Source organism: Camelus bactrianus, chromosome 11 (assembly GCF_048773025.1).
Source record: "Camelus bactrianus isolate YW-2024 breed Bactrian camel chromosome 11, ASM4877302v1, whole genome shotgun sequence".
NCBI lineage: Eukaryota > Metazoa > Chordata > Mammalia > Artiodactyla > Camelidae > Camelus > Camelus bactrianus.
The window spans coordinates 46,950,190-46,973,731 of NC_133549.1; the positions used below are offsets into that span (position 1 = coordinate 46,950,190).

The window sequence follows — 23,542 nt, forward strand, 5'->3', positions numbered from 1 at the left end:
TGCATTAATGTTCCAGGATAAATTACTCAGCTAGGGGAACTACAATGTTAACCGGGGGAAGATAGAAGAAACATCTTCCAAACCTTCCAATGCTGATTGTAAACAGCCTTATTCAAAATCTTTCAAACAGGACGGCTTATAATTTGAGATACTATTCATTATCTTGCAGTCCCAGAGAGATCTGTCTGTACAAAGGATGAAGCAGCATTCTCACTACATGATGCTTTTCAATATTCTGGCAGCATTTCTGAATTAAATTAAAAATGTTTAGCAACAAAAAAATGCTGGTCTTGGCAATCTTTTGGACACTGTCTTTTCAGAAGGGATATCACCCCCAAACTGCACAAATAAGTACTGTAGATCATCAACAGAACAAAGCCTATGAAACTGACCACATTCAACTCATGGAATATTTAAGTTCCTCCCATGCAAGTCGGTAGAAGGTAGTGGGTCAGGCTGGGTCGTGGACTGCCTGGATTTTGGCTCATTCAACCATCAGCTGGGTGGCCTTGAGCAAGGCACTTACTTTCTCTAAGCCTCAGTGTCCTCATCTGTAAAATGGGGTTATTGCTTACTTCATAGAACTTGTTAGTTTAAGTAAATATCACATGACCCCATGGAGGAGGGTAAAATGATGACTAAGAGACACACACATGCATGTGTGTCCTATCTTAAAGAACTTAAAACACTGTAAGGGAAGCAGAGAGGTACTGCACTATTGTAGAATGAATGGGATAATGACCAAGGGTGATGTGTAAATAAAGAATTCTGGGAGCAAGGAATGATTTATCCTGACTTCCGCTGGACCTTGAAAAATGAGTAGAATCTCGGTAAAGAAGACAGTTTTGGAGGTGGAGGGACGTGAGAAGTGGAGAACGTAATCTCCTGGCTGGGAGAACAACACGAGAGAAACTAAGCAAGTTTTTTCTTAACATATTACCCCAAAGGCAAGGCATGGGAAATAGTCAGAGGTTTTTAAATACTGTTCCCATCACCCCAGATCAACAAGCCTGGAGCACAGCCATCAGTTTGATGCAGACGGATCAACCACTGAGCTTTATACAAACTGGTGCCTCCTCTGGGCCCAGCCCCAGGATCACAGGCCGAGGGGATCAAAGAGCTGGAGGGAAGCAGATCCTGCGTGCACTTACTTGGATGCTGTTTCAACCCTTCAGGGAGCACAATGGGTCACATTACAGCCATTCTCCAAACTGCCCAGTCTTTTCCCAGGATTTCACTACCAACAATTCTCCTCAGGAGTTCCACTTGAGAGACCACTCTCCAACAACAATGGCTAATGTTTACTGAGCACCTACTGCGTGCCCAGCACTGTTATCAGCTCTCCACAATCCAGGAGACAGGTGCTTTACGGAGAGGTGGAAGCACATTACACAGTCCAGCAGTCATGATATAGCCCAGCCGCCTGCCGCGCAAGGCTGCGCTGCCTCACCGCCCTGTGATGCTTTGGCTGCTGTTGTCCCAACTCCCACAGGGTGCTGCCTGGGCTGCCACCAGGCTCCTCCTGACCATCTTCTGCTAGGATCTTCTGCTGTCCCCACAGCAGAGGTGTTGGGCTCGAAGTGACCGTTCTTACCTTAGCACCCAGCCCTTTTCTAGAGCACACTTTGGGGACAGGGCACGAGAATGGGGCCAATGCTATCCAGAGACCCCTGATTGCTCTCAGCCCCCCTGCTTAATCTGTCTTGCCAAACTCCTTCACTCCAGGTTACTCTCTCTCCTGGGACTCCATAGTCCTCCCCCAAGCCTCACGCCCTTTGGAGACCCCTTCCCAGGCTAACAGCAAAGACTTAACAGGTCCAAATGGAAACTGTGAGCCAAGTTCAAGCTTCCCAATCAAGTCCTAAGTATAGGATAAGGTAGGGCCTCTGGTTCAATGTTCCTAAATGGCCCATGAAAGAAGTTTCTATAACAATTTATGATAAGTGACCCTAGTGCCCAGAGCATATAGAAGCCCTCTGGAGATGGTAATCTGCACCCCAGTTCCAGACGTCCTATTCCATGTGGAAACAGCCACAGACCTGTAATTCTGAGGTCTCCCTAGGGGACTAAGTCTGTGCTATCAGCTCTGACAGGAGACAAAGGAAGTACTGCCTCACTCCAGAGCAGCGTACACCTCCCTCCCTCACCTGCACATGCACACACAGGATGTAGCCTTCACTCCAAAGCCAGAGCAAGATGGCCTGGCTTGATCAGGAATTACTAGTGCATGACAACTAAGTCAACAATGTTTGCTGGTAAGTTCACAAAGGCATTAAAATTTTAGTGTTCTGAATATAACAATATCTACCATTTTGGGGGCATTTCTCATGCTAGTAGTTTATAGAGTCTAACCCGTTAGTTCTCCCAATAACAATAATAAGTGGGTACTGTTAGTCTATCCATTTTTCAATCAGAAAATTGGAGAAAGGAAAAACAAAATCACTTGCTTGAAGTTGCACAGCCAACAAGTGGCAGGTACAGGATTTAAACACACGCAGTCTAACCCAGAGCTGAGCTCCTGTTCTGCAAGTTCTAGATTATTTCCTTCACAGGCATGAAATGTAACGACATGGGTTTGTTAATGAGCTTCAGACCTTGCTTGTAATTCAGGGGCATGACTCCTAGCATAACAACTAAAATTTTCATTTATGTTTTCCTGAGAAAAGCTTTCTTATTCATTCACCCTGTGAGTGATAATATATGCTTTTCCTCCCTATTCTGACCTTCCAGCTTCCATGGTCTCTGGTGACCTCGCAAAGCACCCCTCTCAGGCATCCTTCCATCCCAGCCTTTTGGCACCAGGGGCCAGTCTAGAAGATTCACACCCCAGCAGTCATCCTCATCCTTAGCTATCAACAGCAAAGAGCTACTAATTCTTTTTTTTTTTTTTAATTTAATAAATTCAATAAATTCAAGTTCTGGTTATAGTTTCAGCCTCATTTGCCACTTCCTCTCCTCTTCTACCCCTAACGGGGTGGACGCCTCCTTCTGTTCCATTCCCAAGTTAGTTCGGAGACATCTATCCTTCCCTAAGCCAGAAGTTTCAAGTCATAATGCCAATAGTGGGCAGAGCCTGACTAAGGGCCAGGGCTATCTAACTTCAAAGTTCCAACCAAAGAAAAAGGCATCTTCTCCACCAGAAATGCTCTAGGAAAGATGGTTCTGCTCTCCCTTAATGGGGTCAGGAGAAGCTATGGACCCACAGTAGTCCCCTCAGCCCCTCTGTGGGAAGGAGGCAGTCAGCAGGGCTAGAGACGGTGAAGGGCTGCATTTCAGGAACCCTCTGCCCATATCAGCAGCCAACCTGCAGAAACAAAATCCAGATGTGGAAGTTCAAAGAATTTTGAACCCATGTCAGTTCAACCAAAGCCACAGAACCAGAGTGATGTTAACCCACTGCTGGAGTAAAGTGATAATGTGGGGGAATCAAATGCTTAGGAAGCAATGACGTGATCAGACCTTAGTGAGACACTGTCTAAAGACAGACAGTAGAAGTATATCTCATCCCGATGATGATGACCAAAGGGAGACTCTGAGGTCCTTCCCTGGATTTCCTTGTTTTCCCTCTAGTCTTTTTTCCCTCCATTCCCATGAACACTTGGGTCTTATCTACCACCTTGGTCCTTCCCTCAGGGTCTTGATTCCATTTGAAGGGGCAGAGCAGATCCCTGAGGCCCACCAGACCCCTATAGGGCATCAGAGCTTTCATACTCTCCACAATACATCTATAATACAGACAACTGCATATCTTGGTAATAGTGGCCATAATTCCAATGCACTGTCCTCCTCACAAAATCTCCTTTTCTACGCTGGAAAGTGTGGGGCAGGAAAGGAAAGAAAGAAATGAAGGGAGAAGAAAAATCCAACCTGTCATTCACTCATCACTCTACTAACTACTTAAGTGTTAAATGTCTTAATCTTTCCAGAAAAGGAAATAGTGCTTGACATATTATTAACACTCAATGTATATGTGAACTGCATTAAAATTTACACATTAAATTTCTGTCTTTAAAGCTCCCAGCACTTAAGGAGTGCTAACAAAGCAAGCACTCTGAATGCCCATCAACACATCAACACTGAGAACTTATGTAGTGCATGAACCACATTGTGACAAGCCCAGAAGAATGGCCCAGAAGTAAAGGTAGGAGATTTTCAAGAAAATGGCAAAGGTGATCAGTAATCTGCAGACCTAATGGGCCTCTCCATCATGACCTTTTCCAGCTCACTGTGAAAGCTGGATTTCTGAGGACTTAACTCCGGGGCCAAACTCAGGTAGGTCAGATGCAGGTAGCTCTCCTCTCAGGAAGGCTCTTCCAAGGGCAAACCTATGGTCACACCCAAACCCAGTCTAGGATAGGAAGAGGAAGAGAAACACACACTAAACACAAGGAAGCTAGACCAGAAGAACAGTGAGAACTTAAATGTATGTATTCACACATACATACACAAACACACACACATATATACACCCACATACTTTTTTTAAGAAAAAGGAATGAATCCCAACATTCTAGAAGTTAACTTTCACAACCATAAGAAATAGACAGAAATAAAAATTGACCACAGGAAATTGCAATGAAGCTTTTGCAACTCAACATTTAGTTGATTTAAACATATATTTTTGAATAATTACTACATTCCCTTGCTAAGGCCGAGGACACAAAAAGGAAAGTAACATTATTGCTGCCCTTGAGAACCTTACAGCCCAATAAGCTATCACATCCATTTCTCTGACTTCCACTTGCAATCTTTTGACCATCTTAAATGTTATGCAGCTCTAGCCCAAGAAATTTGGAATCACAGTCAGTCTTCATTACTGATAAACCAGCTATGGACAGTTAAACAAAGAAAGAAGTAAAAGGTAATAGCAATAATTTATTGAACACTTGGACACTGGGTGCCAGCCACTATGCTAAGTGTTTTACCATGCATCATCCCTTTAGCATACAACAACCATGTCAAGTAGACACTACTTACTCAGCTTTATAGATGACGGAAAAGAGGATGAGAAAGAGTAAAGAATCAGCCCAAGGTCATGTAACTAGTAAATGGTAGAGTTGGGATTTGGACAAGATTTATCTGACACTAGAGCAGCAAATTCTTAACCACTAAACTGCATTACCTCCCAGGGTGTCATAGCAGCTCTTGGGACATCTCACAAGTCATGTCCTATTTGACTCTAGGACAGTAGCCCGAAGAATGGAATGAAGAAACACATTTTGAAGGAAGTATTCAAATGTCAGAAAGGATTGTGGTTCCAACCAATTGATTAAGAAAGAGCCTAGGAGGCACCTAGACTGGTGGGAACTACAAGATGAGGTGGGTACATGGTTAGAAGGAAGAGCATGGCTGGAGAAGGGAATGACAGTTCCAGTAAGTGGGCACCTATGGCTGGAGCAGAGAAAGTGAGAGATTGCGTCAGAAAGGGAAGGTAACGCAGATTGAACAAAGAAATTTTTCTTGTAGACCATGTGGGGTCTTTGAAGGATCATGACAGGAAAATGGCATAAAGGAAGCTGAGGCAATCAAACTGGGGGGGGGGGCAGTGGATGACAGGGTGGATGGGAGAGGCCAATGCCAGCGTCAGAGGAGGCTCCGAGTTTACAATCTGGGATGGGATGAGAAGACCTGAACAGCCTCCACGGACACTTTCTGTTGGATCTGAGCTGCTGGCTCTGAGAATGGCTTGAATAGAAGAAAGAGAGGGTAGGAAGGTGGAAGAAGAGGAAAGAAGAAGGAAGGAGGCTTAAGCCTGATCTGGAGGCTGACTGAGTGGGATGAAAGTAAAGAGGAGACAGAGATAACTGATCCTAAGTTTAAGCCTGGACATCTTGAACAATGATGTTGTCCTTAACAGAATAAAAAAGTATGAAAGGAAAACCAGGTTTGCTGGTTGGGATTTGTGTGTATCTGTTGTGGGTGGGGTAATAGAAGCAGAGATGAGTTTCATGTTTGGACATTTTAAGTTTAACATGCTAGAACCACCATTTGTAAATACTTCACATTGGCCTGACGCCTGGAAGAACTATCAAAGCTGGAATGTAAATTTGGGAGTCATCCACTTCAGGAGGATGAAATTTTTCTGTACACCTAAAACAAACAAGCAAACAAAAGACAGAACCTGTAGTCTTCTGAACCTGCAACCCTTTTTTCAGTGTGGTTGACTTCAAGGAGTAGAGATAGTTGGGACACTATCAGACATTGACTGACCTTTTGACAAGCTTTGAATTTGGTGCTTTCTATATACTATCTCATTTTATTCTCCTCCCCACAGCCCTAGGAGGAAGGGGGTATTTCCCCATTTCACAAAGCTCAGAGAGGCTGATTAGATTGTACAATGTCACACAGCTTGTATACAGCAGAGGTAGGATTAGACATTGAATGGGATTCCAAAATCCAGAATTGCTTGTTGTTGCAGTCATGGTGCTCAGTCAATGGCATTAGTTCACTGGTTTACTCAAAGGTCAAGGTCAGAATGGCCCTCTGAACCCTTAGCTACCAAGCACAGACCCACTCTGAGACCTAGGATCATGGTTGCCAGTTTTCCAGCTTGTAATGCTGGGCCATACATATCCCAAAAGCCCCTGGAAAATTCTTCTGACACAGGTATTTGCCCTGGTAAGACACCCATGGCCCATTCAATCCCTCAGATCTGAATACAATGTTAGCAGAAATGCCTGCCTTTGATGGTAATATTAAGGATTTTTTTTAATCCTAAGGAAGCCAAATAAAAGTATCATTCAAAAGAAAAATTAGAAAAACCCCATTTATGAAATCAAGTCTGCAACTGCCCAGGGGTCACTGTCAGAGAAACAAAGCAGCTCTGAAGCCATTTCCTGGGAAGTGGGTAAAGAATTCCTTTTTTTTTTTTTTGACACATGTACAAGGCAGGGTAAGAACTGAAAAGAATGTTAAGAACATTCTTTTATGTTAATTAAAAATGCCAAGTTTGATTCTACAACACATACTTTACTCAAAGGCAATCATTCTGCAAAATAGAGCCACCAATAATTGGACCTTTCCACGGTCTGGCACCTCTCTTTCCCCTTGGGAAGGAGCCGGCTCCTAGAAGTGCAGACAGCACGTCCCCAGACACAGGGAGTCGTCACCAGGCTCTAATAATGGCTTGTCTTACCAGGAAGACAGGCAAGCCAGGGCAAGCCCACGGCCTGCAGCATCTGTGTCCGATTCTGACTCCTCAACAGTCAAACTTTCTTCTCACCTTCAAAGGAGGACAGAGATCAGGGAGAGCCACTTCATAGGCTTGGACCCAGCAGAAGTCCATCTGGGATGCCACCCTCCACGTATAAGAGGTTTTCATTGCAAGAGAACTTTTCACCCCAGTCCACCCACATTTCCTGTAACCCTTGGGTGTCCAAACCCCCCGCTCACATACCCTCTCCCAGCCAACCAACTCCCCATCCAGCATCAGCTACTCAATTCATGCACAGAGTGGGAGCCATTTGCTTGCCTAAAAATGGGCTATGGTTTTTTCCTGGGGTGTCAAGATGTTTGTTTTGTTTATCATCATTGATGTTTATTTTTGTTGGCTTCTATACTGGAACAGGATTTAGTTTCATCAAAGCAGGTTCCCCAGCTGCAAGCTATTTTAAGGTTTTTATGATTTCAGTGCTAAGTGCAACCTTTTATGAATGCCCCTGGCCCCCTAGTGGCTGGGTAATAGTAGCCTACATAATAGTAGCTGCCATTTAAGGAATGAGAGCTAAAGACAAAACTTGGCAGGTTAAGTCTCTAAGGAGGAAGAGAGATGGGCTCATAGGAATGACTGCCCATCTTTGCCAGTGTAAGCCAGGCTGTAGAAACATCCATACTGGCCAAATAGATCCCCATGGACTTCTTGCCATTATAGAATAAGGATGATTTTTCTCTTGTTACTTAGGATATTGTGGAAATCCCTTTTCTGACTCTTAAAAAAAAAAGTTCTTAAAGGCAAGGACAGTGTCTCCTGTGTGTTTAGCACCCAGTAGTGGGAATTCCCATTCTACAGAAGAGGAAGCTGAGGCACAGAGTTAGTCTAACAGCTGGTGTGTAGCAGTGTGAGGACTCAAATACATGCCAGTGGCTAGTTCTCACTGATTTCCTCTGTGGGTCACAGTCCTAATAGTAAAGGCTCTGAGCTCAGCCAGTCCTACCCAGGTCCCATGGACTCTGTAACGGCATTTCCTGTTTCCTTATTCTCCTTCTCACCAGTCATAAACCCTCTCACCTGTATGTGGAAGTATGTATTTCAGGCTTGGGGTGGAAAGTAGGGAGGAGGAGGAGAGATACTTATAAGCAGTTAAGGGTCTGTTCCTACATACAGGAAAACATGAATGTATATTACCCATTTACTGAGTACTTACTGGTAAAGGATACTCTGGGACTTGGCCTGAGAAGGTGCTCAATTAATGTTCAGTGAACAGAAGTCTGAATGAATTCACAAGCAAATTTTTAAAAATAATAATGAGTTTCTGCATTTATATCATTGACGAAAGTCCCAGACACTGCTAACCAGCTCTGTGACCCTAAGCTGAGTAAATATGCATTGAATGTAAGCTTTGTAAGCTGGCTAGACTGCAGACTTAGCCAAAAGAGTCAAGTTTCTAGAAAGTGAGTTTCCATGAAATGATTTCCATTTTTCCCCTGGTTTCCATTGTCAGAAATTAATTTTGCTTGGACTAGCAAGAAATAACAGCTGAAAGATACAATAAAAGCACACAGATTTCCATTTCAGCAATACAGTGGCCTAGGTATCTTGAAATACCATGACTACATAGAAAGTTTAAAATCTAGAAAGCCCTCTTTAAATAGATTAGCTTCCAAGAAAATAAGAGTACTTTACTTTCCTGAGGCTGAGACTGAAGCAGGAGAGCAGAGCTAAGTGGCTATTGCCACCCTTGCCTATGCTGGGGCATCTGTGGGTTGTCAGGTATCTCAGCTAGGCTGAAGAGCCAGACCACCCAGCATACAGCCTCATTTCAAGTAGGCTATGCCCTGGGGGAAAGGTGACCTAGAAGAAAACCCACCCAGCAGTGGCAGATGACAAAGAAGATGGTCTGTGTGAGCCTTGGCTCCGGATGGAGCTAACAATACTAAAAATAACATTAAAATTTCCCTGAGGTTTTGTAACCACAAACTTAACCACACACAAAGGTTTGGGGGCACAAATGATAGTACCTATATTGCCCCCAAAAAGAGCAAGGAAATTTTTATCTCAAATAAGGATTTTCAGCAAATGAATTCACAATAAAAAAAAAAAAATCAAAGGAAACAAGCCACCAAGGGTTAAAGTCAGCAAAAACAACTAATAACAGAAGATGATGCATAAAGACTTCAGGTATTAGAATTACTGCATACAAACCCTAAAATAAGGAAGTTTAAGATGCTTTTTAGAAATTAAAAAATCAAAAAGATCTGAAAACAAACCAACTATAATGTCCAGAAATTAAAATATAAAAATTTAAATTATAATTCAATGTAAGAGTTAAACCACAGGGAAATCACAACTAAAGAAACCAAACCAATCTGAAGAAAAACAGAAGACAACACAGAAAGAAGGCCAAAAAATATGAGAGAGGATAAGTAAGCACAAGGACAGCGAGAAGGTCCTGTAGACATCTAATTGATATTCCAGAAGGAGGTAAAAAGAATGCTGAGAATTTTCCCAAACTGATATGATTCCAATCCTTTATTCAGGAATTCCAATAAATCCAAAGCAAGATACACCCTAGGCAAAGAAAAGATGTTAAAAATAGCCAGAAAACAAAGATTCAAAGGATGGAAATTAACCTGACAGAAGACTTCTCAACAACAGTGATGGAAGTCAGTAGACAGTGGAATAAAATCTTCATAGTGCTGAGAGAAAAACTTTCAACCTAAAATTATGTACTTAGAAAAAACTCTCAAGAATGAGAGTAAAGATACTTTTAGATAAACAAAATTTGGGAAAATTTACTGATGGACTCTCACAAAAAAAGTGCTTCTTAGAGGACAGATCTCAATGATGAAAATTAGCCAAGAGGACTGAGATGCATGGAGAGAGATGAAGCACATGGTATATATGCAAGTAACCCTGTATGACTTTGACTTTATAAATTCACCACGAATAATGTCAACAAGAAGCACTTTACTTTCTAAAAAATACAGCAATGTTCCACTCTAAAATTTCTCTGAGTTATATTCTTTTTTTTCTTCCAGTTGTATTGAGATATAACTGATATTCAGCACTGGATAAGTTTAAGGTATATAGCATACTGACTTGACTCACAGATGTCATGAAATGATTATCACAATGTTAAGTGAACATCCATCATTTCATATAGATACAACATTGAAGAAGTAGAAATTTTTTTTCCTTGTGATGAGAACTCTCAGGGAATTATATTCGTTCCCAAAACAAAGTGAAAACACAGCTTTCACAAATATTTTTAACCTTCCCTACTTCTTCCCTCAAGCCTCCCTGCCTCTGTTTTCTTCACCTTTGGGTACATAAAGTTAAAAGCTAAATTGGCCAAACCTTACCTAGAGATGAAGGAGTCATCAGAGTATCAAGCACCATGAAAAGTTCAGCCGGAGCATCTTTGATGCCCTGAGTAAGAGCATTTCCTGTGGATTGCAGAGGCTGCAAGTGAGGCTGCGGTAAGGAGTGAGGTGGAGGTCAGTAATAAGTGAGGTGTGACATATGGGGTCAGTTCACCAGAGGACAAGGACAAGGGGCACAAGGACAAACATGGAGATCTAAGGGCACCTTGTGTGTCTGCAAAGACCTCATGTAAGCCCCCACTCTAAATCTGGGGGTGGTCAATCCCAGGGTAAATGGAACTCATTTAACAGAAATTCAAACTTCAGGAATACATGAATTGGTTGTAATTCCAAAGAATTTGTATCCTTCTCTTGTAAGATTTATTTCTTCAAGGTTTAAGTTTATATTTACTGAGTGCTGACTCTATACCAGTCATAGAGTGCTTTTCACAGATTATTGTGTAATCCTCAAATAGGGGATTACGAGGGGATTACCATTTTTATTCTCACAAGGATACCAAAGTTTAGAGAAGTTGAGCAATTTGCCCAAGGTCATGGACCTAGCAGAGGATCAGTCAAGACTTGACCCCAAGTTAGTCTGACTTCAAAGCTCATGCTTTCAACCACTACACTCATTTGCCCCCCTTAACTCTTTCTACTATGGGACCTTATTTTTTAAAGTGTAGACCACCATATGATAATAAAGCAACTGTGTGTGTGAATATACACTTAATTTCTATTACCAGACATTTAAAATGTTAGTAACAAATTATCTACATTGTATTACATATGTACATGTTATATGATTGCTATTATTTAAGGTTAATACATGGCAATTACTTAAGGACTTTCATTAACTCGGTGACCCACAGTCTGGGGCATCACTATTTGAGAACACTGTATGTCTTATTCATTTTTGTCATCCTTGTATTTAGCACACAGCAGGTGCTCAATTAATGTTTGCTGAATGCAGTTCTGTCACTTTCTCAATAGCCTATAAACACTTTATGCCTTTGGGTGAAGATTATTTAGAAGTATTAGGGTATGCCAGTAAGGTATGGATTGAAAAAACAAGAACTTTGCAAAACATGGTCCAAAAGCACTGAGGAGGTCAGAAGAAATGGATTATACTTCCAGTTCTGACATCAGCAACTTAGCTTTTTCAATTCTCTGAAGTGGTACAAATGCAGTGGTATAAATATTCAGCCCCAGTAAAATATGGCCCTAACTTGCATCACGTGCCGATTTCCATGGTGTAAATACTCCCACCATGGCTAATTTCTAGGAAGCATGCAGTAGCCCATCGTTTCCTAGTATTTCCACCAAATAACCTCGAAAGTTTCAATAATACTAAAACATGGTAGAATAATTAGGAAGTGATGAGTTTTGAGTGTTTATAATTTAATTACTTAATACACAATTTAATTAACTACAGTTTAGTTATGTTTATATAATTTTACTTTCCATAATGGCTGTGTTAACAGCCAGGTGACAAAATTCCTGGAAATGTAACAATCCACTCTCACAAGCAGTCTCCAGCATAGCACTGCCCATCCTCCGCCCCATGGTGGATCTCATTTGGCTCATCTATAAAATTTTAGGGGTTAGCCTAAGGAAACTAAGGATTTGTGCAAAGATTAAATGACGAGAGTATTTATCACATTATTATTTAGAAAAGTCAATAAGCTGTAAACAAATGAAACCTCTAACAAAAAATTAGTCAATGATAATAATACTGGCCTTGCTAGTCTCTGGTTAACAAATTCACTGATTGACCATTGATCATCATTCTGTGAAATGTCCAGCGAGCTGAACATCCAGCCCAGGCGGCCTCTCTGGAAGACCCCTGCATCGTATTCCCACGTTCCTATGAGTGAGGTCTGTGCTTTTCAAAAGTAAGGTGTCCTTGTCCCCAAAGTTGTTATGGCCCCTGTACTTGTTAGAGTGTGTGCTCTAATTAACCAGTATGTGAAGCAAAGAAATAAGAGTATGAGAAGCAAAGAAACAAGAGATCCTACTGTACAGAAGAGGGAACTATATTCAATGGCTTATAGTAACCTGTCATGAAAAAGAATATATACGTTATAATATGCATATATGTTATATATATATATATGCACACATATATATAACTGTACACCAGTTATATATATACATATATATATAACTGTACACTATGCTGTGCACCAGAAACTAATACAACACTGCAAGCCAACAATACTTCAATTTTAAAAAATGGGAAAATAAGGAATAATAAGAGAGTTACTGTTTCTTTGAATCTCATTTCAATGCTTTGGAAAGATTCCTCAAGATAAAAAAAGCTTTCAAATTAGGTGTGAAAAATGCAAAAAGATGAAGGAAATCACAAATAGAAGCAACTGTGCATTCAGGGTACACACTTACACTGAAAAAAAATTTATCTGTTGTCTATCTGAAATCCAAATTTCACTGAGTGTCCTGTATGTATTTCACTGGCCACTACACTGGTAACCCTTCTTCTAAGACCCCTAAATAGTTTTACTCATAAGGAGTTTTATCCTTACAGTAACCTTTGTGTCCCCACAGACTGCTGTCTGCTGGCAGAAAGGAAAGAAATCACCTTCTCTAGGAGGAGGTTTGGGCCTCCTCTACCCCACAGTGAGGGGCCACCCTACAAGGTGGCCTGAGCAGCTGGCCCAGTGGGAGCCAGAGGTCCCCATGAAGTCCATGATGCTCTCAAGTGCATGGGGAGCAGTGGGAAGGCAAGAGAGGCCCAGAAGACATTCCTCCCTTGATGGTTTTGCCCAGCACTAGCCTGCATCTTAACTAGGGCCAGGAAGCCAGCCAGAACTGCCCAGGGAACACCCCTGCACTCCCGAGCCATTTCTCTTTATGGAGCAGTTTACCTCACACTTCCAAATCCCTTTGACAGCACCACCCCTGGTTTGAACAACCCGTCTTAGCTGCAAATGAAGTCATATATATCCTTCGAACAAGTCCTAATCCCAGTTGAACAGGAAAAGGCCTCGCCAGACGGTGCTGCCCCGGAATGAGAGGTGAGATATTGTGTAAAGGCGTTAGAGCATTGCACAGAACACATGTGTGTGAACTCTCCCCTTGTCCTGGGGACCATCCATCTGGATGACGCATTTTGACGTGCCATGAAAGGTGGGGTTGCCACCGCGGTGAGAAAATTGCCTACGATTAAGGGGAAATGCGACAGGATGGGAGTGCCCCTCTGGAGCACCTTACCTGCAGTCATAGCTGTCATGAAAGTGAGCCCAATTTTGCCTCTTCTCACCCAGGAATGAGAGAGGAATTTAACTTGCCAACCTTTTAAGGGGGTATCCTTGGTGCTCATTTGGATGTAAGGGATTTCTAACTTTCAGAAAAACCTGTAGGTTTATGTAAAGGCATGAAGGCCCAAAGCTGGAGACCACATCTTGGAATTTGGTGATTTGGAGTTTAAAAATGATGCTATTCAGTAGTGAGAAAATTGGAAAGGGTCTGAATGTTCATAAAAGGATTGCTAAAATAAATAGATGCTTCATGGATAAAATCCTTTGTTGCCATTAAACATGACATTGAAGACTACTTAGTGATGGGAAAGACATTTGATACAAAATTAGGTAAAAAGTTGTAAAACATGTGCATAATAATAATTCACCCAAATGTGGACAGTGGTAATCTCTGAATGGTAGAATTATCAGTTATTTTCTTCTTTTTCATGATACTTGTTTACTTTAAAGAAGATAAATATGAATTGCTTTTGTAAAAAAAAAAAAAAACAAAAAAGTTAATCTATACATATTAAAAATCTTTAAAAACATTAAAACCTAGAATTGCGTGTTTAATTCAAGTAAAAGCCTAGGAACCAAAGATTTATTTAAAATCAAACCACAGCAAGAAAATTCATCAGGGCTTCAAACCATTCTGTATAAAATAAAAATTGAAATGTATAGATTTACAGACTCTTCATGAAGCCAATGAGGTATATGTGAGCTACAAAGATTCCCAATGATGATACAACGAACAGTTAACACTTCCAGAATGCTTCCTTACACTGTGCCAGGCATCACACTAAGCACTGGATTGTCTCATTTAGTCTTCAACAACCCTATGAAGTAGACACCATGAGTCATTATTCCCAGTTTCAGGTGAGAAAACTGAAGCCTGGAGATGTAAAGTGACTTGCCTAAGGACTCACAGCTAGCAAGCAGACAACCCCAACTTCTCTCCCTGCATAGAGGCAAATCCTTTCAATTGACTTTTCCAAGTACCACACCCTGTGGATGTCACCCACAAATAATGTCTCTCAGCCATGTTAGGTCAGGGTCCTAACTTAACTATCAAAATCAAGATCTTTTTATCTGTTTTCATTATCAGAAGAGAAAACCCTTTAAAAGCATGAAGAGTCTGTGAACTTTCTTCAAGCAGTTACTGGGGGAAAAAACTAAGCCAGGTCTACAGTCATGTGCACCAGAACCAACACCAGCAGGCAGCAAAAAAAGGTTGAGTTTGGTCAACCAGCTGGTTATTTGTAGACTAGCCAGCGGACTAACTGACTTAACCGGCTTGCCTTTTTTTTTTTTTTTTTTTTAAACTGGTTGCTTAAGTTCCCCCCCACCGCCCCACCCCTTCTACTCCTGACTCTCATTTCTGCCACTTCCCTCTCACTCAGAGAGGAAGAAAATCAAGGTGGCTATATAATAAATACAGTCTGCACACCAGGGCAGGGAATCCAGGCTAACAACCAGGTGTTTCTCTACATTTTAAACAACTTTTTGACATTGGTTTTGGGTTTGTTTTTTTTTTTTCTTCCTGAACTGCTACTCTGTCTTGTTGAATTAAGTCAAGCCTGTTAGGATGTATTGTCCTTGAAAAATACAGCAACGTAGAAACATCCTGGCCCGCTACTCCTGGGGTCTGCGAGCTCCCTTCCCCATTGCCTAGACATAAGTAATGCAATCTTAACCTCCAAATCTGAAAGTATTTATCATCAAGACCAACACTCTACTTATAAAACTTAACTCCTGCAACCAGCCCAGCTCTCACTAGTAACATGGCAGTGCGGTCTATTTAGAAAAAGCGTAAACAAGCTGAAGGTATGAGGAAGCTGCTGCCTTCCCCACACAGGCCTCCGTTAATCAGAGAGAGGGTGTATTTCCAAAGTCCAGCTTAAAGGGAGTAAGAAAACCTGAAGCTTCATTCCATAATTCTTACTCGCTGCTAAAGCCATGAGGCCAGGATGTGTGTTTAAAGCGTCCTTAATTCAAAGACCTGTTATCTTTACTTGACCTTATTTCCTGCCATTGGCGAGAATCAAGCCGCTTCCATTCCCCCTAATAGCCATATAGTATAACTCTTGCTGGGAACAACCGCTGTGTGTACCTTTCTTTGTGGCAGGCCGCAATCTTGGGAAGCAATATGTCTGTTTTGAAAAGAGTCATTTACAGCCTGCTGTTTGACCTAAGAGATCCAGTAGCCCACCCTTTTCTGGCCTCACACACTGTAGTTCCTTCCTGGGTTTTTCGCAGGTTTAATGCAGCACAGGTGGTGTGTGTTTCCAAACCAGGTGTCTGAGGCTAAAGACATACACTAAAATAGTTGGCTCCTGGTTTTCTTTTTGGCTTGGACTTTAACACCACGAACTGCGAAGACCTGGTGATGGCTTGACTTGATTTTTTTTTTAATTAATTTTCAACTGTCCTTTACATTTTTCCTCCCTGCAATTTAACACTCCCTAGAGACGCTATAAAATCCCTACCATTTCCTTACCAACTCTCCTTAGTGTAGTGTCAGTGCCACACACATGCAAACTGACCACTGTCCAATTGACTGGGTGTAGGGCTGGGGCTGCAGATACGTGACTGGGTCACAAAGGAGAAACACCTGGGCAGCTATATGGCTGGAGCCAGAACAGGTCGTTATGTCAGTCTACACTGTCCAGTGATCCTCCTACACAAACCACCAGAGAGCATTCAAAATCAAGACGTTAACAATGGCCGGCGGGAGGCCAAGCCAGAGACTGCACAAGCTTCTATAGGCATGCCAATAATAGAATTAATAAAAATAACTCACGTTTATTGAGCATGGACCATGTTCCAGCGCTGCGCTTGATGAATGTCTCACTTTATCCTCACAATAAACTTCTGAGGTAGGTGACGTTGTTAGTCTCTTTGTAGAGATGAGGTCAGAAAGATTAAGCCACTTGCCCAAAGTCACACAACTAAGGAATGGCAGAGCTGCATTCAAACCCAGCTGATTCCAGGCCCACAGTCTTTAACCACTGACGATGCCATACCATTCTGGGGTGTATACGTCTGTGCCCTCAAAATATTTAATGCTGGATATCCAAACATGGCAAAGATGGAAAGTTGTTGCAGAGTTGTTGCAGATAGTCACTGCCATTTAGCACCACGAATGACAACTCACTTGGCCTAATTTCACGAGAGGTCTTATTTTTCAGTAATATCTACTCTACTAAACCTGACTCTGTTGAAACAACCCTACTCTAGACAAGTTTCTGGAGGCTGACAATGACCTTTTGGTGGAAAATGCTGGATTGGGTTCTACAGCCAGTTCTCTCACTCACCAGCTTGGCAGTCATTTAACTTCTCCGCCGGGCTTCTCTTTTCTAGTTTGCCCAGAACAAACAGTACCATCTCCAGCAACTACCCCACTGTAACCGGGAATGGGGCCTCCTTTTACTCTCTAAACTATTCCAGTCCGGATAAGTTATACAGTCTCTTCAAGCACAGCGTTCCTCTCTTGGGGTTGTTTTCTGCTCTTTTGGTAGCAGCACCTCAATATTTCTTGAGGAATTGAAAGCGTGGGTTAAATCCTCTTCACCTGCCTTCACCCATCAAAGCCGCCTTAGGATGCGTGTCCTCCAAGCCGCATGTAGCCTAAACAAGACTCTTGCCCGAGCTATTTTCCAGCAACTTGGGAGAGCTGCCTCCAGTTGGAGCCGAGCCTGTGGAAAGGAACCCACGACACTGCAACTGGGCATGCGCCAGCGTGCGGTGACCTTTAGACGTAGAGGTCAGAGGGCGGAAAACTCCACCCTCAGCGCGTGCTGAGCCTGTAACGTAGTTACACCTGCGCAGAACCACAATTACAGCACATTTTCCCAATCGCCTTTCCCCACGCTTCCCACGCTTCCCACGCTTCAGGACGCCCTGCTTCTTTATTCACTTCCTAAATACCCCAGCCCCTTGCCTTCTAGGGGCCAAATCTGGGATTTGTTCTCGTTTGGCTGCCCTGCAAGTAACCCCTCTCTTTGCTGCAAACCTCTGCATCTCAGCATTTTGGCTTGCCGTGTGTCCGGCAAAACAAACCTTGTCCAATAACAGAATAGCCCTGCCCCATGTGGTTTAGATAGCCCTAGATGGCCCCTTAGCGTTCTCAATTCCCCTGGCTTTGGTGATTGGTTCAAAGCTGAGCACGTGGCCCACGCCTGGCCAGTGAGGGTGGACCCGTGGGACTGCTGTAGAAATTATCAAGGAAGAGTCCCTCTCTGTGCAGGGAGGTGACTGGGCTGGTAGGATGTAAGCCTAGCGTTGTTGGCGGCCACCTCATGAGGAACACCTGCCAGAGAGGGAAACCAGGCAGACTACAGCAGTACTGAGAAGTGCAAAGAACCAGCATCCTAAAGCCAGATCCACACCAGGGCTTCCCAGTTATATGTGCCAATGATTTCCCTGTTATGCACAGGCTAGTTTGACTTGGGTTCTGTCACGTGCAGCTGAAGCGGGGCTGACTAAGAAAGAGAGTTTGGATTAGAGGGTGCCAGCTCTGGCACTTGATGTTTCCATTGATAAAGAAATTCACACAGTGGGGATGGGATAGCTCAAGCACTGGAGCTCATGCTTAGAATGCACAAGGTCCTGGGTTCAATCCCCAGTACCGCCTCCAAATAGAAATAAGTGAATAAACGTAATTACCTCCTCCTCATAAAACAAACAAAACAAGCAAAACGTGTGCTTTGGGGGAAGGGTATAGCTCAAGTGGTAGTGCACATGCTTAGCATGCACAAGGTCCGATTCTCCAGTACCTCCTTCAAATATAAATAAATAAACTCAATTACCTCCCCATCACAAAAAAAAAAAGAAAGAAAGAAGAAATTCACACACACACACACACACACACGCACACAGAGTAACATGAATAGAGCTCCAATCCCACTGAAGAAACAGAGGCTTTCCTCACCCACGTCTTTCATGGTTGGGTAATGCTTAGAAGAACATCAAGTATTACCTAATCCAGCGGTTTTCTGACTGCTCCATGGAGACCTAGGTTCTAAGGACATTTCTAGGAATGAGGCGGGCATGTCAGTTAGGGACAGAGAGTGAGATGCGGCCGGGCTCCACAACCTGCTTCACCCAGGGCAGCTCCACTGTTGCCTGTTTTATATATTAGGATCAGCATGAGAGTTCAGGTAGAGAAGAAAAAGGATTCCACTGCTCTAGAAGATGGGAGAAACACTTATTTGGTCCAAACCTATCATTTTAAAGATGAAGACACCAGAATCCAGACATAGTTCACCTCCCAGGCAATCCCAACCCTCCCTCCCCCCTCTCCCCTACAATCCCCAACACATACCACCACGTGGTCACACATAGTTGATATCACAGGGAAGATCTGAACCCTATCTGGTTCTCTGATGTCATAGTAGTTCCTTTGTATAATAAAAACCTTTTACTTCACACTGTTATGAAGACCAAATATTTATATCAGAAGAAGTACATATTTATATATTATAGAATAGAAATAAAATGTCCTGTCTGTTTGCTTGCTTAGTGTCTGTGTCCCTCCATAGGCCCTAAACCCCAAGTGGGAGGGAACAAGGTGGCCGGGAACCCAGCACCTTAAATAAAGTAGGAGCTCAATAAAAATTTGTTTAAAAAAAAAAAAGAAGAAAATAGCCAATTTACAGATGCTATACAGCATCGCAGGGATGAAATCATCAAAATCCAGGTTGCAGAAAATTCTACAGGACAAACATCACTTTCTTCGACAAATAAATCTCCAGGCAGGGAGGAAAAAAACAATGGAGAAGGAATCTACAGACTGAGAGAGCTCTGAGGAATTTAAGAACCAGATGTGAGGTGCAGATCTGATTCAAACCAACCAAATGTTAAATTTATGGGATAATCAGAGGCCATATGAGGCCATATGAATGTTGATTAACATTATCATTATTTTCTTTTGGGTGTAAAAATGATATTGAGGATTCATTTAAATAAGAGTCCCTGTCTTTTAGATACACGGAAACACAGCTGAGATGATACAATGTCAGGAATTTTGTGCAAATAATCGAGGGGTGGGAGTGGAGTTTGGAGTAGAGATGAAAGAAAATTGGCCTCAAGTTGGTCATTGTTGAAGCTGGGAAAAGCCTTTCTAGGGGGTTCTTGGTTCTATTTTGCTATTTTTGTATATATTTGAGGTTTTCTATAATAAAAATTTGGAAGGAAGGATGAGAGGGAGAGAAAGAGAAAGGAAAAGAAGGGAGATCCTAGCCTTTGCAGTCAAACTTGGATTCAAATCTTGGCCCTTCCACTTACCGGCTGTGAGACCTAAGGTCCTACTTGTCATCAGTTTCCTTAACTGTGATGGAACTAAAAAAAGCACCTGTTTCCTAGCATGGGTTGTAAGAATCAGATGAAATCGTATATATAAAGTCTGTTTAATTAATAGTATGTAGTAAATGGCAAGAGCTATTAAGACCAAATATAAAACATGCTGCCCTCATTATCCAAGTATAATTGGTGTTTTTTTATCAATTACATTTTAATAACAATAATAACTAAAGTTACAGAGTACTTACCATGTACCCAGCACTGTTCTAGATATTTTACATGTAAAAACTCATTTAATCCTTATACTTAAAGTGAATCCTCTTTAAACAAGATTAAAAAGTTTACGGTAATAGTGACATAATAAATAGCGGCAAACACTGATGGAAATTTATCTTTGAAAAATGAAACTAAATAAAAATTAGTTTATTTTATCTTGTATTAAACCAGATTTGGAAAATGACAGTAAACATGCTCTAATTCTTAGAGCAAACAACAAATGAATGTTTTAAAGTTCCTTTGGTACAATTTTTCTAACAACATTACATGATAGCACAACAGTAATAGTCTTCACATTTTATTTTCCAATACAGTCATAAAAACAGTAATTCTCAGGAAAATAATAGAGAACTTGGGGGGAGAGTATAGCTCAGTGGTAGAGTCCATGCTTAGCATGCATGACATACTGGGTTCAATTCCCAGTACCTTTGTTAAAAAAATATATTAAATAAAAATTTAAAAAACAAATAGATAAACCTAATTACTCCCCCCCCACACAAAAATAATGGAGGACTTCATCCATTTTCTGAAGGCTTTTTTAATATGTCATATTTAAATCATTCTCTTTTGAAGCATCCTGTTGATTTTCTCTCCTTCAACTGTTACATGCACTAACTCTGCCAAATCCACATTCGTTAACAGCTTTGTCTGAAACCATAGGAATTCTCCAACATCACCCTTCAGAATGCTTCATGCAATCCTGCATCTTTGCAAGATTTTTCTTTAATGTGCTGTTAGCTTACAGAGATGCTGATGTTAGGTAGGGTGGAGAGGGACAGAGGCATTAAAAGGGGTATTGATTTTATAAATTGCTACTTATTAGGGAATAATGTTCCCTGTGCTACCTGCCAATCGTTGAGACTAGAATACTGGATCTCAAATGACCTTCTAGAAAGTGAAAGTTTCATGTAAATCATGTATAGTCCCAAACTCCAGAAAAGCATTATTAGAATTGACATTTGAGTATTTCCACCCAAAATGCTTTGGGCCTAATTATCTAAACAATTCCCCTCAAATCTCTATTTCTCTTTAGTTTTATGGGTGTAGATTAAACAATCTCCTCTTAAACCCATTCAGATGGACAAAGCTGAGAAGAGTAGCAGGGCCCAGCAGAGGCAAGATTAAGAAGTTAAAGACATACCTCTGCCTTTTATCACTCAGTATTAACCAGAATTCAAACTCCTGCCCCTTAACCAGAGACTTCCTTTCAGATCATGCAAATAAATATTTTACCTCTAATGTACAAAGTAAAATGGGGAATGACACCCTGGGGAGTGAAATATTGCCATATTTTAGCCTTACCACCAAATGTAAACATAATCTCCACTGATAATTTAAATAATGTCATAATGTAAAAACCTCAGCAGTATTTGACAGAGATCAGAGGGAAAGTACATAAATACAGCACGAGAAATTTTACTTCCTGAACCACAAACAACCTTGCAAAGATAAATCGTTTACAGCCCACTGAGTTTATATTCATAAAGGTGACAATCTGCCATTGTTGACCAAGCTGGCCAGAGCACATGGGGATCACATTTGGAGCGTGTTAAACACAGATTCTCAGGCTCCTCCCACAGGCACTCTAATCAGAAATTCTAGGAGTCCAGCCCAGGAATTGATATATTTCAGCAAGCACCCCAGGAATCCTTAAGTTCACATAAGTTTTTAAAACACTGACTTAGTCAAGTTGGGCTGTTGAGGGGGAGGACTATTAAACAATAAACACAGTGCCTCTGCCTGATCTCTGGAATCAACACATACGGTAAATCAAAACAGGCTTTGGCAGCAGGCAGATGTTGGGCTGAATCTTTGCTCTGCCCCTTCCCAGCCCTGAGCCCATGAACAGGTAACTAACATTTCTAAACTTCTCTTTCCTTGGGTGTAAAATGGGTATAACGTCGACCCTCAAGAGAACTAGAGACGGTAAGTAAGTGAGAGAACTCATCAGGCTATATGACATGGAGCAAGTGCACAGTAACCGTGAATTCCCTTCACCTTGTATGCTGCTGGAAAATGGGCCCAAGGGAGGAATAACGCAGGCCATCACTATGAATGTTGGCATTCTTTCTATCAGCCAGAGGCACGCTGCCGTTATCCTTCTCCACCAGCCCCCAAACGGCTGCCATTTACGCACCCACACCCTACAGTCATGGGGACTTCCGATCACATCACACACCACCGCCGAGCTGTATTGTGCCAGTGCTGCCACCTGTTGACAGGTATGAGGAATTGAGTCTCTCTTCTCTTCCCTCCAGGGGCTCATACCCACATCCCACTCTCCCTTTTTTTCTGTCATTTCCCCTTCTATGACTAGCAACAGGCATTGTCTTTCACATGAAACTCCTAACTCTTTTCCTTCCCTTCTTTTGCTCAGAAACCTCTGAAAACACTTCCCAGCACTCTCCATCTGTGTTCCATCTGGGTGCCAAAACCAGCCTCAGCAGGAGCTAGTGAGCATCAGGGTAGCTGCAGGGGCAATTCTATTTGTTGCCTAGAACAGAAAAGCCATCTGTTAAAAAGTGAAGTTGGAATAAAAAGCGTTGCTATCAACCTGGGAAGTCCTTGAAGGTGCCCAGAAGTTCTCTTTAGAATCACTCCAGAAACATGTGCCTCTTTCCCAACCTTTAAGAAAAACTTTCTCAAATACCAGCATCTATGATCCATCATAGCAATTTCTCTTTTAATCTTTTTATTTCTGTTCTTGCAGGGAAGAAACCTGGCTCCAGGTCACAGGGGTGGCCCTCAGGGGAGGTACTCCTGGAACCACTGAGGCCAATGTGTGTAAAGGTAGCCATCTTCCCCCTACTCCAAACTGCTTCTTGGCATCCCATCCTGGTGAGCTCTCCAGAGTGGAGAGGATGCTGTGGTTACTGGCCTCCTGCTGATATCCACACTGGATTTCTTCCCTCTTTGGTCTTTCTCTCCTTCCTCTCTTCCCTAATTCATTCTTTTTGCCACTCCTCAACCAGCACCATCAGACCTGGATTCAAATTCCAGCAGTACCATTTATAGGAGTGTGACATGGGGTAGTCTTTCTGGGCCTCAGTGTTCCTATCTTTAAAATGGAACAGTAACAGTACCAAAGCCATAAGGTCACTGGGAGGACTCAGTGCATTAGTAAGTGCAGAAGACAGTGAGTATGTGTGTCACACTGAGCTGCACGGCTGGCATGGAACATGCAC

General features: G+C 42.1%; 1 long non-coding RNA gene across 1 annotated transcript in view; it reads right to left on the bottom strand.

The window, feature by feature from the left end:
- LOC141579128 (uncharacterized) overlaps nt 1-17,480 on the bottom strand; it is a 144,562-nt gene extending 127,082 nt beyond the window's left edge. Inside the window, exon 1 of the long non-coding RNA XR_012510201.1 lies at nt 16,582-17,480. This is a non-coding gene — a long non-coding RNA (uncharacterized LOC141579128). The remainder of the gene's footprint in view (nt 1-16,581) is intronic.
- Between the last annotated feature and the right edge of the window lie 6,062 nt (nt 17,481-23,542).